The sequence below is a fragment of the Nyctereutes procyonoides genome, unplaced genomic scaffold, assembly GCF_905146905.1.
Source record: "Nyctereutes procyonoides isolate TBG_1078 unplaced genomic scaffold, NYPRO_anot_genome, whole genome shotgun sequence".
NCBI classification, from domain to species: Eukaryota; Metazoa; Chordata; class Mammalia; order Carnivora; family Canidae; genus Nyctereutes; species Nyctereutes procyonoides.
In genome coordinates, this window is record NW_026575030.1 from 2539279 (window position 1) to 2552415 (window position 13137).

Here is a 13137-nt window from a genome sequence, read left to right on the forward strand (position 1 = left end):
TTATAGTTTTTAAAGTGTCATTTTAATTTAATAAGCACTGCAAAAGGAAGTTTCATCAAAATAAGTGTTTATTTAGTTGCTGGTATTTAATTAAAATAGTTAAGATTTAAATAATAAATATTACTTTTAAAATCTCTAATACATTTCTGACTTTATCTTCCTTATTCTTACTCTTGATAAGCAATTTCTAATGAAAGGGTCTCAAAACAGTAATTGTTACTTAAAATGTTCATCAAAAATTGCAAAAAGTAAACTTTCTTTTTTAAAAAGATTTATTTATTCATGAGAGACACAGAGAGACGCAAAGACATAGAGGGAGAAGCAGGCTCCCCACAGGGAACCCGGTGCAGGACTCAATCCCTGACCCGGGATCATGCCCTTAGCCAAAGGCAGATGCTTAACTGCTGAGCCACCCAGGCATTCCCCCTCTTTTTTTTTTTTTTTTTTAAAGAGCAAAAGGTAAATTTTCAAAATAAATTATGTGCTAAACTGCTTTTCCTACTTCTTTATTTTTTTAAAGATTTTATTTATTTATTCATGAGAGACACAGAGAGAGAGAGAGAGAGGCAGAGACACAGGCAGAGGGAGGCAGGCTCCTTGCAGGGAGCCGGATATGGGACTCGATCTCAAGACTCCAGGATCACACCCTGAGCCAAAGGCCAGACGCTCAATCACTGAGCCACCCAGGTGCCCCTAATTTTCCTACTTCTGCAGGTTTTTTAAAGCAGGTGTTGGGGATCCCTGGGTGGCGCAGCGGTTTGGCGCCTGCCTTTGGCCCAGGGCGCGATCCTGGAGACCCGGGATCGAGTCCCACGTCGGGCTCCCGGTGCGTGGAGCCTGCTTCTCCCTCTGCCTGTGTCTCTGCCTCTCTCTCTCTCTGTGACTATCATAAATAAAAAAAAAAAATTAAAGCAGGTGTTAAGAAGAACCAATCTCTTTTTCCCCCTGTATTTTTTTAATTATGTGTTTTAAATGCATGCTATCAGGAAAGTGACTATAAAGTAATAATAATAAGGACATATTGTTGAATAAGGCATTTTTCTATAAAAATATTGATGGCTTACATCTTACCTGAGTATTTTAGAGCCAGCAGGGTGCCCTTTGCTACTTTAATTATTAAAGGCTTTTTTGACTCACTGTGACTGAATTGTAGAAAGTACACTTTTCAAATTGAATGAAGGTGTAGTTTTCAGACAATATAAATCTAACAAGAAGATGAGAGAAAAAATGTTGAAATGCAGGAAACTTATAGAAATCAGATCAATAAATAAAAAGCCCCCATAATTATTCCTGTGTGAGTGGAATGATAGATTTTCAGCATTTTCACAGTGAGCTCTTTTTGTGTTCATTTGCAATTTTGAAATTGACTATGTGCTGCTGAAGAAGATGTGAGAAAATCAATTCCCCTTGTCTTATGAGGACTTAAATCTTTCTTTTTTTTTTAAGATTTTATTTATTTATTCATGAAGATGCAGAGAGGAAGGCAGAGACATAGGCAGAGGGAGAAATAGGGAGCCTGATGTGGGACTCAGTCCCAGGACCAGGATCACCACCTGAGCCAAAGGCAGACGCTCAACCGCTGAGCCACCCAGGCGTCCCAGACTCAGGTCTTTCAATCTAAATATAGAATCAAAGTATATATTTGTATTATTTGGCTAAGTATAAGGGTGGGATTCTGGAAGATTCTTCTTCCTGGGTCCATTATCCAACAAGGGTGGGACAGGAGATCGGGACACTGAATGAATATTTGGAGCATGACCCAAGCTGGTCTTGGCTTTGAGGCGTAGGTACACACATTAGAGTCCAGTCAACATGCTTTCCCAGCCAGCAGGGAGATGGTGAGGTGGAAAAAAATCAACTTGGGTTGCTCATAGTCTTTGTAAATCCAGCCCTATTCCAATAATGTAGCCACCGGAGAGAAAGATAGGGACTAACAGTAATTCTTTTTGCTCATGGCTTTCAAAAGTTTCCTAACATAGTTGGAACTATCCTGAGATTTGCATCTATATGCGCACACACACACGTGCATGTGTGTGTGTGTGTTAACAACTAGGCTGCATGAATTTCAGCTTACTGAGATGGTAGTCTGTTAAATAATAAGACGTATTGACACGAGTCCCCTGGTATGATGCACTGAGGACACAACATTTTATCTGGGGGTGTTGCCGAAACAGGTAGCCTTAGTCTGGTCATGAGGAAAAAGAGAATCAGAAGAACCCAAATTCAGAGACATCTGAAGAAATGGCTAGTCGATATTCTTCCAAAATGTCAAAAACATGAAAGACAAAGAAGGACTGAAGAACTGTTAGTGACTAGAAGAGTCTGAGGACAGGTAACAGCTAGGTGCAGAGTGAGATCCCAGATGGGGTCCAGGCACAGAAGAAGGGCATTGGTGGAAAAACTGGTGAAACTGGAGCGAGCTCTTTGGGTACTAGTATTAAACCCATATTAATTGTTTGGTTCTTCCCACCGTGCTGTATTCATACTGTATCTTAATATCAGGGGAAGCTGGATGAGGAATATAATGGGAATTCTGTACTATTTTTGCCATTCTTCTCTAAGTCCAGTTAGTTCAAAATAAAAAGGTTTTCAAAAACAATTTGCATAGGAGCTGCTTCTAGGTTCCATTTGAAATGAGCCTTCAAGTGGGTTCATTTTTAAGTCATTCTAATAAGACCTGATGTTTATTCTCAATGAATTTAGGCTTATTAGTGTAAATTGGTTGCCCCAGCATATCATGGTTGGAGCATAAGAGTCAGGAAGACAAGGGTTTGAACTTTAGTTTTGCCGCCTGCCAGGTGTTGTGACTTTGAGAAATTACTTAGCTTTGTTGGGCCTCCGTCTTCTCATCTCTAAGTGTCAGATGCTGCTGCTGCTGCTGCTGCTGCTGCTGCTGCTAATACCTGCTTCATGGGGGGGCTGAGAGGATTCAGTTAAGTAATATTTACCAAGCACTTAGCACAGTGACCGGGACATTGTAAGTGCTTTATACATACTGGCTGTTGCTTCTGATATTGTGACTGTCCAAATTTCTTTTCCTCTACTCAGCAGTAAAATGTAAATAATGCACCAAGTCTGTTACAAGGATAAAACAAGCTATTGTGTTCCAAACAGCTCCTTGGCACCTAGTCACTGCCAAATAAGATGTAATTACTAGTATCATTCATCCAGCCAGCCAGCCATTCTTCTATCCATCCATCCATTCATTCACCTAAAAGCCCATCCAGTATTTTGGGGATCTCCTATGTACTGGAGATTGGCAAGTCTTTAATGTGCAAAGTCCTGCTATTAATCTTTGAAGAAGCAGAGAGCTCATAAAAACATGTGCCTTCTGTGTGGATAGCACATTTCAGTCCGAGAAGAGCTTTTGCATACATTATTCCCTTACATAGCCCTAGAAGCATTTGCTACTATGACTCTACGAATGTGGGGATGAAAATGAGCATCAAGAGGTTATGCTCCATCCTGGCTTATGTGGCTCACGAGGGGGTTGACAAACTTTCTCTGTAAGGGGCTCCGTGGTACATCTGTTTGCTTTGTGGGCTGTAGGGTCTTCGCTGCTGCTCTTGTCCTCTGCTACTGACACGCCAAAGCAGCCACAGACGACAGGCAAACAGATACATGCCATTGTGTTCCAGTAAAGCTTGACTTGCAGAAACGGGTGGTGCCCAGGATATGTGGGCCCTTGCACTCATCAGAGGTGAAGCAGTTACTCAGCTTTAGGTTTCTGACACCAAGCCCAGGCACTTCGTGAAGTTCAGCCACATGATCTCAGCACAGGTATGAGGCAGAGGACGCTGCAATATGCATCTGTGGCTTCACTTCTCAGGGACGATCATCTAGTTCCCTTTTCTGTGTCCTGCTTCTTGGTCATCAAGCAATACTTTATTAAACACTCAGCAGACATTCAGATTTGCTTTGCCTCTCAGTCTTGTTGCCTTTTTCCAAAAAGATATGAATGGGAGCTGTTCTTAGGGAGCCCCTGTACCTCGGAGGGGCCATTGGTTTTATTTCTAATTGTTATACACTATCTTTTATTTTTTTAAAGATCCATTTATTTATTTTAGAGAGGGGTGAGAGTGTGCACATGCCAGTGGGGGTGGGGGGAAGAGGCAGAGGAAGAGTATCTTCAAGCTGACTCCTCATTGAATGGGAGCCAGACTCGGTGCTCTGATCCCACCACCCCAGCATCATGACCTGAGCCCAAACCAAGAGTCAGACGCTCAGCCAACTGAGCCACCCAGGTGCCCCATTCACACACTCTTAGAACATTGCATTCTAGAAATTATTTTTTGAAGGGGAATCAGCCTAGAAAGCCTGATTTGTAGTTCCTATATGTACCTTTTTCCTTTGACTTTGAAAAAAAAATTCTGAAATGTTCTTAAAAAATAAACACATTTTCCTGCCCTTACTATGAGCCTCTCTGACTTGTCATAACTCCCCAAAGATCGCCAACAGTGCCTCCACATCCCATCTGAAGTCCATTTATTATCCTAATTTACTGTTGAGACTTGGATTTACGCAGAGGAGCTTGCTGATCTCCCTTGGGATCTCTTCACTTATCTTGAGCTTCAAGTTTTCCTCTTCTTTTCAACTCGGAGATTATTTGCTTTGATAGCAAAGGGGGAAGCAATACGAGAATTGAACGATCCTACTTTCTCCCTGGCTTCTGTATTAGCATCAAGCAGTAAGTCCATTCCATCCTTTTTCTCATCTGACTCTAAACAGAGTTGCAACCTAATACCTTGTGGATTTCACCAGGTTTTGTAAGCCATGGCTTGCCCTGGACTTTTTGACACTGTTTTTATTGTTTCTTTCTTCCTTGATCATTGGTCTTTCCTTCCACACATCCTGATGCTTATTAGTCTCCTTTAATTACAGAACCAAATAAAATTCATGAGTTGAATGGCAGATGGTGCTATTTTGCTGAAACATTTGCTGGACCTGTACCTTGCTTCTGTGGTCTTTTCTATTAGGACGGGGTTCTTTTGCATTTGGCTGCCTTGTACAGTCTCGTGATGGAAGACGTCTGACTTGTCTTTCCAATTTCCACCCTTCAAGCTACATACTGTTTGTTAGTTTCACATGTAAATACATTGTTTTTGCTTTTATTTACGGGAGGATTATCCCATTAGGTCTACCTCTGTTCTTTTTATATTAGCTTTTAATAAGGTCATTGTCGACAAAAGTACAAAGAAGATTCTGGACCACATGGCAATATTTGATAAGATGTTAATTATTAATACATTCAGAATACCCTTAATGTTCATTTTTATGCCACTAAAATGAGATAAAATGTTTAAAAGTATTTATTAAAATTTTGTGGGTCCCTAAAAAGAGGACTTTGGATATTGAGGAAATCCTGAATCTCTGTTTGCTGCTTTGCTTAAGGCCTCTTGGCTGAGACAAGCAAATCCTCTTGACTTTTTCTAAACTTTAAGCTATTTGCTCCCCAAATGATCCTCTTTCCTCTTCTAGACATTCTTGAACTGGACATGACTGCTTGCATTCTCAGATTCTTTCATGTTCTTTGCTGAGTTTTAAAGCCACCAGAGGTCTCACTGCCAGTGTCTCTGCTTTTCTCATTGCTCTACCTGAATTAAGAGCAGGCTATGTGTGTTGGTTGTGCGGTGGGTGAGGCTCTCCCTCTCACCTCAGATGCACACTCCCAGAAAAGGCCCACTGCCCTGGTTAGCCAAGTGACAGGACCCCGTTTTCCTCTGAAGTCTGAAGGGCCACAGCAGGCCCCTGTCTGCTGCTTGGGGTTGACTGTTGCTTTGTCATGCCTGCCATTTGCAAGATGGTTCTGAATCCTCCCTCTAAACTGGTAATTTTTATCTTCCATGAAGACCCTCAAAGCATTTATTAGCTCCAGTTTCTGAGGCTGAATTCTTTCCCAGCTTAAATTTGATTTGCCATGATCTTCCACACAGCAGCCTTTTGAGATTGGATTTATTTTCTGTTCACAATCTTACAAAAGCTCTCTCCTGCTTTCCTCCATGCCCAATTGTCTACTGTTTCTGGAAACACTTCTCTCTTCTGATTAATTGGGACACAGAGAACAATCCCCCACGGTCTGACCTGTCACCTGCTCTAGTACTTTAAAAATACTAAGTGGCGCATCCCACGTGGACAGTCCTCAGACTCTGGGAAGAAGAGTCTTCACTGCATTACCATCAGGGCAATGAAAAGAGCCCCTTGCTGTACAGGCTCACCTGGTGCTTGACTGATCTGAAGTCCTTTCTCAGGGCACCTAAATTCCTCTTTGCCACAGCTGCTTACATGGCTTCCTTTTTATCCTTCATTTATCATACTCTGGGAATAGGCAGTTTCATGCTTTTTTTTTTAAGATTTGTATGTTTATTTATTTATTAGAGAGAGAGAGAGAGAGAGAGAGAGAATATCTCAAGCAGACTCCCAGCTGAGCACCAAGCCTGACAGGGGGCTGGATCTCACAACCCTGAGACCATGATTTGAACTGAAGCCAAAAGTCAGGTGCTTAACTGACCGAGCCACCCAGGTGCCCCTCGTGATGTTTATCTTTTCCTCTACCTTCCTCTCATTCTTTTCTGTTCTTTCTCCTCTTTGCCTCATTTATAGGTTACTCACCGGCCCTGATTTATACAAAAGATTATCAGTTCTACCTTTAAATGGACCACACAAGCATTGGATCTGATCTCACCTGTCCCAGAGCATCTCATTTGGTCCCTCCAGCCATTCACCCTCCCTCTTGCCTCCTTGTTATTTCTAGAAGCTCCTATTTGGGTTTCTGTCTGGGTACCCATGGTGTCAAATTACCCTGAGTGAAGATCATGTGTCCTGTCCTTTCCAGAACTGGTTGTTTGGGAAATTAGTAACTTGGTTATGTTTTTAGACAAAGTGTTGCCTAGGAATTGTTTCTATAATTAGTCTTCCTTTGATTCAAAATTTGACTTCTCTAACTTCTTTATTTATCCTTGAGATGCTACCCTCCTGATGGCAAACTGCTGGATTCATCAAAATTCTCTTCCACCTATAGCTAACTTAGGAAGGTTCCTCTCCAAAGATCAATCATATCCTGAAATCAGCTTTGCCAATCTAGAAGCCAGAAGAGAGATTTATGTGAGTTGTCTAATGATAATCGATCTGATATTTCAGGACTTCTTCTGTCTGGGGCTGGTGGTGGGAGGTGGGATGAGAAAGATAAAATCATAACCTTTGGGGTGGTGTGAAATTTGCTTTCTATTGTTCAGATTCCAGTCATTAGTCTGAATTGCTTTTGATTAATGTCAAATAGTTAGTTTTACCCTTAGCTCCCACCTCCCAAATATCTTCACCATAAAAGGACAAATAAATGATTTTTAATAAGTTTACTATATTTGTCCTTAATTTCACACAAATAGTTTCATAGTTTTCCAAAATTACATTTTCTAAGTGATGGTAGAGCCAAAATATGTATCATACAATTAGTGATAGAATTCCAAGAGATGTAATTGTAAAAGGGCTTCTGTGGGATCTCTTCCAAAATGATGCAGGCAAGAATCAGCTGGTATTCAGAAAAGTACCATAATGGAAGTTGTTCCTAAATCATGAGAAATTGGCCTGGCTGTACTAAAGTGCTTCATCTTAGTGAACTCAATAACTTTTCTGGTTGTGTTATTTATAAAATGACTTTTGCTTCTATATATTCAAATATATGCAGTTGGTTATAATCCCAAAGAAAATATGAGGGGAAATGGATACCTGAGTCATTAGTATGGAGAATTATCTCAAACACAATAGATTTTCTTCATGACAAATCACACAAAATCTCCATAGCAACTCCCCATAATTATGCGTGAGATTTCAGCATAGTAACAAAACTAAACTCAGAAGAAATTGTAAAGACTAGTGATATACAGTGGATGGATGTGTGGGTAGGTGGCACACGGGAAGATTGAAGGGGGCAGTTCTAAGATGTGAAATATGCATGAAGGACAAAAAAGATTGCCTGCTTTGTGCTTTGGAGAATACTGTTTCAGTCACTGCCTTGTCTGGAAATTGGAGGCTGGGGACCACAATACTTATTGATAATAGGAGGTGCCAGCTAGAAACACCATTGTTAAAGGAATGCTAGCATTTCTATTATATTTTTTTCTGGGTTTATCACAACCATAAGAAGATCTCTCTAGGCGATATGTTGTCATACTAGATTGACATGGAGAGATGATTTTATAATTATTTTTTGAATTTATAAAACTTGCTTACTCTCTTAAATTAAAGAAAAAAATCTGTGGAAGACTCCAGGCATGCAAATAATATCAAGTTTAGTTACTACACAATGTAACTGAGATGGTTCAATGCAAACATTCTTTGCAATTTAAATAATGATTTTTTTAAGTATTAGCATGTAAAAAAAAAGTGTTAGCATGTATAGCTAACTTTTTTTTTTTTCATGTATAGCTAACTTATGCTTGGGTATATTTCCCATCTGAGTCCTCAATATAATGTTATTTACTAATAGATCAGTGTCAGTAATTTAGTTTTTGTTAGCACCCATTTATAAAATGCTGCTGCCCTACATGAAATGTATTAGTAGCTTAATTAATCAATTCATATAAGAAAAAAGGATGATGATTTCTGGAAACTCCCAGGCTACAACAGCACATTGAAAGACGAGGCAGTGTGGATGTGCAGAAGAGCAAGATGATGTCACATACTCAATTTGGTGCAGTACACATTAATTCCACTGGTACTATGCCTCTGACTTCACAACAGGTGCTAGAAGCCAAAAGTTGACTTTGGCGTGGTTCGCATAATGGAAATACTTAGAATGTAGAGCTGGAAGCAAACATGTGGTTGGTTAATTTCAGTGTAAGTAACAGATACTGTGATAGGCTGGGGCTTATATTAGACTATAACCCAAGGGCATGTAACCAACAGTCCTTTACAGAAGACTTGATGCATCTTAAAGGAAGAAAGTGTCAACAAGGTGAAGAAAGGGGAGGATAGCACAGCACATGACAGAAATGGTATGAGCAAAGGTCCAGAGGTGTGAACTAATGCAGTGTGTTCAGTGAGGTAACAACTACCACTTTGGTGTTATCAGAGCTTCAGGCCAGGAGGGGCAGGGAAATGGGCTTGGATCCATAGGAGGGACACTATTAAAGTCAGGCCTTTTATGATAAGCAAATGACCAAAAACAGTTAAACAGTTGCTCTTAAAAAGATAGGAGCTACTGAAGTACTGATGTGTTTTGAGCAAGCTAGTGACAGGACCCAATTTGCATTTTAGATAGAAGCCCAGCTCCATGCTAGAGAGTGGAATGAGGCAGGGAACAGACTCCAAACAGGAAGATTGATAAAGAGGTCATTTCTGAAGCACAAATTTTTCCAGTGATCTAACCCCATTGTCTCAAATATCAAGGAGCAACGAAAAGCTCCATGCTGCTCCATTTGTGCCCTCTCTAACCATGAAGATCTTTACTTATATTAATTATTTTGAGGATGATTTTAGCCATGTCCTATTAACATTAAAATGTTTCTTAAATCAATTTAATATTGTACTACAGAAACTATTTTCATTTTTAGGATAGATTTAGTCCATTTCTCTGCTTTGGAGCAGAATATCTAAATGATTATGGACACTTAAGAATATATTTTATTTTAAATACTATAAGAAAAAAAGTATTTTCACATAAACCTGTGTGTGTGTGTGTGTGTGTGTGTGTGTGTGTGTGTGTATACATGGTTCAACTATTAGGAATAAGTTTTAGGTGACTACAATTTGGGAAGAATGGACAAGACCTAGTTCAATATCTAGAAGTGGGAAATCATGTACTCATTTTTTCATCTCTCTGTCAAACATTTTTTTTCTTAATATGGAACTTTCACAAATTTATATGCCATCCTTGTGCAGGGGCCATGCTAATCTTCTCTGTATCATTCTAATTTTAGTATATGTGCAGCCGAAGTGAGCACTCTGTGAAACATTTTTTAGGGCTTACTAGGTGACAGGAACTATTCTGAGCAAGAATAAAGCAGTAATGTGCAAAATAGAAGGAACCTTGCCCTTGTGGAAATTGCGATCTAGCAAATATATCCCATCATGCCATTTATGCAAGTCTTGCTTTTCAGATTGATCAAGATACTCAGTTCCTTGGCATTTTCCAGCTGTCTACCAATTGTCCTTGAATCATGTGAGAAGAAATGTGGACAAAGAACATAGATTTCTGGATTCTCTAGAAATTTGCATAAAGGCCTCCTTACCTTTTTTAATTTAATGCGAATACTAACTTTTTTTTTTTCGAATACTAACTTTTTTTAAAATAAGATTTTATTTATTTGAGAGAGAGAGGCAGAGAGCATGAGCAGTGGGAGGAGCAAAGGAAGAGGGAGAAGCCCGATGAGGGGCTCAATCCAGGGACCCTGAAATCATTACCTGAGCTGAAAGCAGATGCTTAACCGACTGAGCCACCCAGGCTCCCAATGTAAATAATGACCGTATGATTTCTCCTGTTATCCCTAGGCCCTAATTTAGAAAGTATAATAGACTATAAATTCAATCATAAAATTTTAGGTATTTCTCAAGAAGTATAAATATTTAGTTTTGACTCCTGGATAAAAGACTTTCTAGTTTGTGGGAAACAGGGCTTTCCCCACATTTCAACATAAGTAATTAAATTCCCAAATGTTCAATGTCTTGATCTGGTGATACAGCCCTGAAATGTCCTCACCTACATTTTTTTCCTTTGGCTAAATGATCCTTTGACTCTGGGAGTTCAATACATTGGCCAGAAAAATCAGAGTTCCATCTTTGGCATTCATGCCACTGGGCTTCCCATATTCCTTTGACAGTTCCAGGCAAGGACAGCAAAGCTTCAGGGAAAGTGGTAGAAATGGTGATGAAATGTTTTATTTTGTTCCTTCCTTACATAGTCAGTATTCATCTTATATTGTTAACTCTGTTAGGGACAAAATACGCATCACCTAGTTTTTTAAAAAACAGTTGTTTCATAGCACGATGAGAGGTGCCTAATAAAAATACAAGACACAAGTCTGAGATGGGATTTGAGATACAAAAACATTGCTCATGGCTTTTACCATGATATTTTTGCTCAAAGATCCAATTCAAAGAATATAGATTTTTTTTTAAAAGAGGAAATGCAAATATGTGGCCATGAGATGACTATACTCTGTGTAATGTTTGTGGGAGTTCTCTGCTTTGCTAAGATGGTTTTAAGAAACTTTCTTAGAAACTCTGGACTCTGAGGTATCCTGAGTTTTTTTCAGGTGTATGGGTATGTGAGAAACGGATTGAAGAGAAGTCAAGGTCAGAAGGAAAAAAGAAAACAAGTTTTGGTAATGAGTAATCACAGGACTGTACAATCTTTTGACTCAAGATACAACGCAGATGCAAACCCCAATCTGCAATCGCTGTGAGAAAAGCAAATATTTCCAGCTGTATCTAAACATGTTGAAAGCAAAAATTCAAGGAAAGAATTGCCTCTTATATGTGATATTAGCATCTCACATCTTGAGAAGTTCTATCTGTTAATATGAATCATAATAAGATGATTTGTGAGTAGATATATGCAGAACTTTTTATTCACATCTCAGTACATTTTATTTGCATATAAAGTGGCACATTTGTACTCAACAATAACTAGCCCTGGAGGAGTGATATTTAATAGGAGAATATAATTATCCCAGTCAGGCCATAAACATTTTCTTTAGGGCAATGACTACAGTTTAAGATAGCTCATAATGACTCATGTAAAGTAAAGTACCACACTATTAGCAAATTGAGCTAGAGAAAAAATTTAAGCTACAAAAATATTATGATTTCATTTGAATAAAATATCTATTTTCACTTATCCACAGTTTTAGGAGTGATATACATTAAAGGTCAATGAGCTATTAAATGTTTACTTTTGATTCTGTGTGAAGGCCTCAAGCAATTGTTTTAAGTACAAATATTAAGAACTGTAAATATTTTATTGTACACCATGTTAGCCACCCAGAATGGTTTTATTTTTCATCTAAGATAATGACATTATTATAGAAGCCAAATAGAATATATGTAGTTAATACTTCTGGTCACTTAAAGTGGCCTCTTCAGGTTGTCTTATCATATGCCTTATATACATGGGCACTCTTTTGACCAAGCATTGTTTTCTAAGATTTTAGGATGTGTTACCTGGAGAGCTATAATATCTCAATATTGTTATATGCAGTTTTGCACACACACTAGAAAAACTAGAAGCTAACTTATTTTGTCTGCCCTTCTAATGTTGGTAGAGATATTCTGTTAGAAATCAGAAGGCCTGCACCATCATATTGCTTTTAGCATTAATAAGTGAGGTGATGATTCAGTTATCTCCTAGGGAACTTTGTTGTCAAAAAAAAAAAAAAAGAAAGAAAGAACTTTCTTGTCTATTAGTTGATGTATCAGACCAACTGCTGAGAATTCCCTAGGCCAGAACTTCTGGAGATTTTGTTTTTTACCCCAGCCTGATGCGTAATAATGATATCAAGGGGGCCCAAATACTTGGGTAGAGAAGGGAGTTTTAACAAGTAATGAAAAGGCCCGAGGTTAAGTATTACATACTGAGCATAAGGAAGAATTGATAATTCAGTGAGATGTGAGAATAGTCATCGCAAATGCCCGGATGTGTCTGGCAACTTTCAGAGAGACTGTGCTCAAGTCCGGGGAAGAGAGATTTGGGATACCTGGACTAGAATGTCTGTGGGTTGCCTTTGAGCCTTAAAGACTGTGGGAGTATCTTCTCTCTTAGAATATTAGGCAATATTCCAGTTTGTTCTTTTTGCAACTGCTTCCTGCCTTTTGCTGATGGGAGTACATAATTCACACTTCACATTTGTAGGCTGATTTTTCAAGATCTCAGTACTACAGCCCTTGGATATTTTTCATAGCAAAGTTCAATTCCCTTGAGTTTGTGAATAGCTGCATTCTAATTGAGAATTCAGTGTCCTTTGCTTGGTCCAAGTTTGTTTGAATACAGCCCAAGATTTCTTTTAAGGTCGGTCCACCCAGAGCCTTGGCTCAGTCTGGAGCTTCTAGCAAGACAAGCTTGTTTGTTTGGCAAAAAGCTGTGGAGTCACAAGACAGGCAGCCGACTTTAAATATTTCTTTTTTTGGCTTGTATTTTGCCAACAT

At 39.1% G+C, this 13137-nt stretch overlaps 1 protein-coding gene and 1 non-coding gene across 16 annotated transcripts in view; one reads left to right on the forward strand and one right to left on the reverse strand.

Moving 5' to 3' along the window:
• NCKAP5 (NCK associated protein 5) overlaps positions 1 to 13137 on the forward strand; it is a 947559-nt gene that overhangs the window by 287852 nt on the left and 646570 nt on the right. The gene's annotated exons all lie outside the window — the stretch shown is intronic.
• On the reverse strand, positions 9833 to 9938 carry LOC129504045 (U6 spliceosomal RNA). The gene has a single exon (XR_008663282.1). It is a non-coding gene; the product is annotated as a U6 spliceosomal RNA (small nuclear RNA).